This window comes from Palaemon carinicauda, chromosome 18 (assembly GCF_036898095.1).
Source record: "Palaemon carinicauda isolate YSFRI2023 chromosome 18, ASM3689809v2, whole genome shotgun sequence".
NCBI classification, from domain to species: Eukaryota; Metazoa; Arthropoda; class Malacostraca; order Decapoda; family Palaemonidae; genus Palaemon; species Palaemon carinicauda.
In genome coordinates, this window is record NC_090742.1 from 35,308,540 (window position 1) to 35,313,539 (window position 5,000).

At 33.1% G+C, this 5,000-nt stretch overlaps 1 protein-coding gene across 1 annotated transcript in view; it reads left to right on the plus strand.

Annotated features, from left to right (window-relative positions):
* Positions 1-5,000, plus strand: part of LOC137657039 (facilitated trehalose transporter Tret1-like) — a 59,098-nt gene that overhangs the window by 45,298 nt on the left and 8,800 nt on the right. The window lies entirely within an intron of this gene.

Sequence of the window (5,000 nt, forward strand, 5' to 3'; positions counted from 1 at the left end):
TATATATATGATATATATATTATATATATATATGTATATATATATAATATATTATATATATATATATATATATATATATATATATATATATATATATATATATATATATATATATATACACACCAATGCATTCATGATGACTTCTACGGCCTCTTCAGAGGCATGAATCCGCGCAAGAATAAATCAGGTCAATATACAACAAATGCTTGTTACCTCAACAGTTTTTTTAAGGTTTCGTAAATACCTTTGATTATGCAAAGGTAACAAAGCAATCCACATTAGGTCAAGTAAACTATTTATATAATTCTTACCCTTACTTAAGGAAGTCAGAACAGGGGACCAAGTGGCTATGCTGGGATAGGATAATAAAGGATATGAAAGGGAGAAAGGGAGAGGGTGCGGAAGGATTAGAAAAAATATATACGGAGGAAGTATAGTAGAAGGTATACAGAATGAGACAGACGCAATAGCAATTATTTTTCATGCACGACGTTTCTCGAAAACTTTATCAACTTGGGTTGTAGCTTAGCATTTAATAATAATAATAATAATAATAATAATAATAATAATAATAATAATAATACTCTTCAATCTGCAAGTGTTCTTGTTCGCGTGTGTCGTCATTGATTGGAAGTAGAGAGAATTACAAAATTACATTTTATTATTATTATTATTATTATTATTATTACAATCTATGCTATAACCCTAGTTGGAAAAGCAAGATGCTATAAGCCCAAGGGCTTCAACAAGGAAAAATATCCCAGTGAGGAAAGCAAACATAGAAATAAATAAACTTTAAGAGAGGTAATAAACAATAATTTTTTTTTTTTTTAAACAGTAACACCATTAAATTAGATCTTTCATATAGATTTTTTTTTAAGCTAGAACAGCGTGTCCGAGTTTACCCTCAAGCAAGAGAACTCTAACCAAAGACAATGGAAGAACAAGGTACATAGGTTATGGCACTACCCAAGACTAGATCTAGAACAATGGTTTGATTTTGGAGTGTCCTCCTAGAAGAGCTTCTTGCCATAGCTAAAGAGTCTCTTCTACCCTTACGAAGAGGAGAGTAGCCACAGAACACTTACATTGCCGTAGTTAACCCCTTGAGTGAAGAAGAACTGTTTGGTAATACTCTATTATTTCTATGTTGATTTATATGTTGGTTGTGTTTGTGTGACCAGTAAGAGGATATCTTGAATCCAGATCTCCTGTTATGTAAGAAAGCATTTTATTTTAGTGTTTATTATTTGAGAGCATCAACGTTACCTTCTTTCTCGAAGGTTCCAACCTAACAATTGTCAAGAGATGATTTCAACTCGGAGACCAGTTGTTTAAAAATTCTGGAGAGAAACCGTGACCTCAAATAGAAATTGGTAAAGTCCAAGAGGAAAAAGATGAAACAGTTTTTCATAATTCGCGAGGCATGGTCAGTGTTTCTTTTCAATCATTCTTTATGTATAGATTTAACGTGAATAGTTTGGTCTTCATTTTAGGTTTGTTATTTGAGGAAAAACTTGGTAAACTTATATCTCTAAGATCATTTTATTTATATTGAGGGAAGTTGTCATGATCTTCATCCTCTTCTTAGCTGTTTTAGTGTATTTTTTATACACTGGTCCCTGTGTCAGGCTCTATTGCCTGGATTCTATAAATCAAGTCAATCAATCTAAGCAGACCAACCGAGTATATCTTGGTGGAAAAACCGGAGCCACTTATCCAACCAGAGCGATGATCTTCTGCACTGCTCTTCTCTGCACTGTTAATTGACCATCTTGTGTTATGACGCTAGCATGAGCTTTATCATACTTGAATTTTTTTTTTTTTTTTGACGTTTTTCCTTACAATTCACTGTAGCTTATTATAAACTCGATGATTGTTCAATGGTTTAGTTGCATTCACTTCGCATCTCAGTTATCACCTCACTGGTGAGTCATTCAGTTTACACATAGCGACTTGCGAGGAAGATCATAACAAAATTTCAAACATATAAAGCCAGTGCTAGCATGATAACAAAAGTTGGTCTATTAACAGTGCAGAGAAGAGTGAGTGACAAGATAAAAAATCAAAACCGTTAGTGTTCGAGCGTGTATAAAACACGTGCGGTAGATGACCATTCTATTTCATCTATCTTGGATTTTATCCTTATTTCCAGTGTTTTCTTTAACAGGTTTTTGGTCTTTTATGATAGTTTTCCTTGATCTTGTTTAGGAACTTTTCCACCAATCTCTTGTCCCGATTCCAATACAAATTTGGTTAAATTACTGTTCATTTCTTCTTTATTTGCTTCCATTTCATCATGTAGCTGGAAGTACCTAGTATGTATTGCTAAACAAAACCTCATCATATTCTTCTTCTATTACAGGAGTGTTTATTTTACTCCTTAAAAATAATATTTTTCTCTCTTTCCTTAGATTTAAACAAGTTTTGCTTCTCACCATTTTATGATCGCTTGATTTTAACTTGTTTATCACTGTTACATCTTTAACTAAATTGACTTTTTTCGCTGAGAATAAAATCTACTTAATTTTTCGTATCTCTATTTGGGCTTCTCCATGTCCATTTTCTATGTTCCTTTTTATAAAAGGTGTTCTTGATTTTAATATTGATTCTCTCAGCAAATTCTACATTCTACAAGCACGTCTCCTCTATCATTCCTACTCCAAATTTACCTACTGCTGATTCTCCTCTCTTCTTTTGACCTACTTTAGCATTGAAATCACCCAAAACAAATGTTAATTGAGTCTTATGTTTTTTCATAGATATCTCAAGATCTTCTTAATAAGCTTCTAAATCTTCTTCTGTGTGGGATGTTATTGGTGCTTACATTTGAATGATCGTTAGTTTATACTTCTTATTTATTTGATAATTAATCCTGCAATTCTATCACTATTACTGCAAAATTCTTCTATGTTATCCACAAGATTTTTATTAATAAGAAAACCGACTACATTTTCTTTGTTCCTTTAATGACCTCTGAAGCAAAATATATGACATCTTTTAATTCTAAATAAGACTCCCAAGTTCTTCTAATTTCACTCAATCCTGTTATATCCCAATTTATTTATTTCAACTCTTCTAGTAACACAGTAAGATTTTCTTCTCTAGACAAAGGTCCTGACGTGGTATGTTGCAAGGCTCAGTTTCCAAAGGTGGACTGTGAGCATTTTTAGCATGCCCTACAATGGAATGCTGCTGCCTGCCACCTTGGGTAGTTGTTCCACTGCCGCTGGAGACCGAGACGGGGTTGTAATATACATGTCTCGGGTTTTGGCCAGTTTTCATCACCTCGCTAGCAACAGTGGATTGGCGATGGTGGGAGATTTTCGTTTGAGTACTCACAACAAACCAACCTAGTTTGGATGGCCCTAACTAGAATATCTTTTCTGATCACACACACACACACACACACACACACATATATATATATATATATATATATATATATATATATATATATATATATATATATATATACACACACAACTTTTTAATAAACTTTTTATCTTATCAAATTACGGTAAAGCAAAAATAAGATAAGACAGGAAATATACTATAACACTAGTTATTTTACTCGAAAGATTTTTTGAGAAACTAGTTTGAAGTAGACAGACGTGAACCATTTTAGATTTAATCTAATGAATGAGGCAATAACAAGTCGTTTTGCAAAACAATGATCAAGTAAACCAATTAGAATAATGAATGAAATCGAACAACACCAATTACTCTGGAAATGTTTCTCCATAAACATATTACTCGCCATCGTTATCCTCAGCTTGTTGACATGAAAATAATGATAATGAAATGTGTTGGGAAATGATTCATCATTTCCTTGAGAGAGAAAAATTTCATTTTTATTGTGTTCGACAATAAATGATAACATAGTGTCTGATTGCGCGAACCAGATTTCTCAGCGTCAAGAGATTTGCTTTCTATTGAGGATCTGCCTGATTGGGGTAAATGTCTGTAGTGTCATTAGCACCAAGTTTTATCTAGACGCTCATTAAGACTATTGCAAGGGATTAGATTTTGGCTTTTTCATTATACATTTTCATTCCCAATATTGCACCAAATTCTACATCTCACTAAATTCACACCAGGTCTAAATTCCTGCCTTTATGGAATGACAGGGCTTAGATAATGTTATTATTCAACTAGACCATCTTCTACTACTACTACTACTACTACTACTACTACTACCACTTCCTCTGCTTCTTACATATATATTATTTCTACTTTCACTACTTCCGGTAAAAAACTAGATATATGAAAGGTGTACCTAACCATACACTGTAGTCTCAATGATCCCCCAAAAGACCTGAACACCAGAGAAACACACAGCTTTATCTGGAATAAACGACCTACCATATTTGTCAAGTAGATCAACATCTTGGTGAAGGCCTTAAAAGACCTGGCCTTACACCAGAGATAATTGAAATTCGTATTTAATGGGACTTTTATTTTTGGATGCAATAAACGTCACAATATTGCTCCTTTTATTGAAAAAAAAATACTAGTTTATGGGGAAAAGTGTGGAAAAATTCAGTCTACTGATGGACGTGGCAAAATTGGGACAGCAATCACATGAAGATACGAAGAGGATTTTAAAAGGATGGGCAAGGGTACTATATTTTCCTAAATACACAGAAAATCGCATTTTATAGAATTTCATTTTAAAACAAGATTGTTAGACTCTTAAAATTTTCACAAGTGAAAAATAGTTAATCGCATATGACGTTGCCTCGAGTTGAGATATTGGATTCAGTCTTCATCCTGAAAAAAATTCAATATCTTGCAAGAGCTGAATTTGACCAAGTATCATCGTCCACACAGTGTTACTGATAATTATTAAAGATAAATTTCAAATACGAGACGGGCGTGAAAAGTGTCTTTGATTTGAAGAGGGGTTAGGCAGACCTTCCGCACCTCCTTTTCTGTTTAAAATACAAGACGTGTTGTAAGAATGATAAAACAAAAATATAAATCTTTTTCATCTTAGA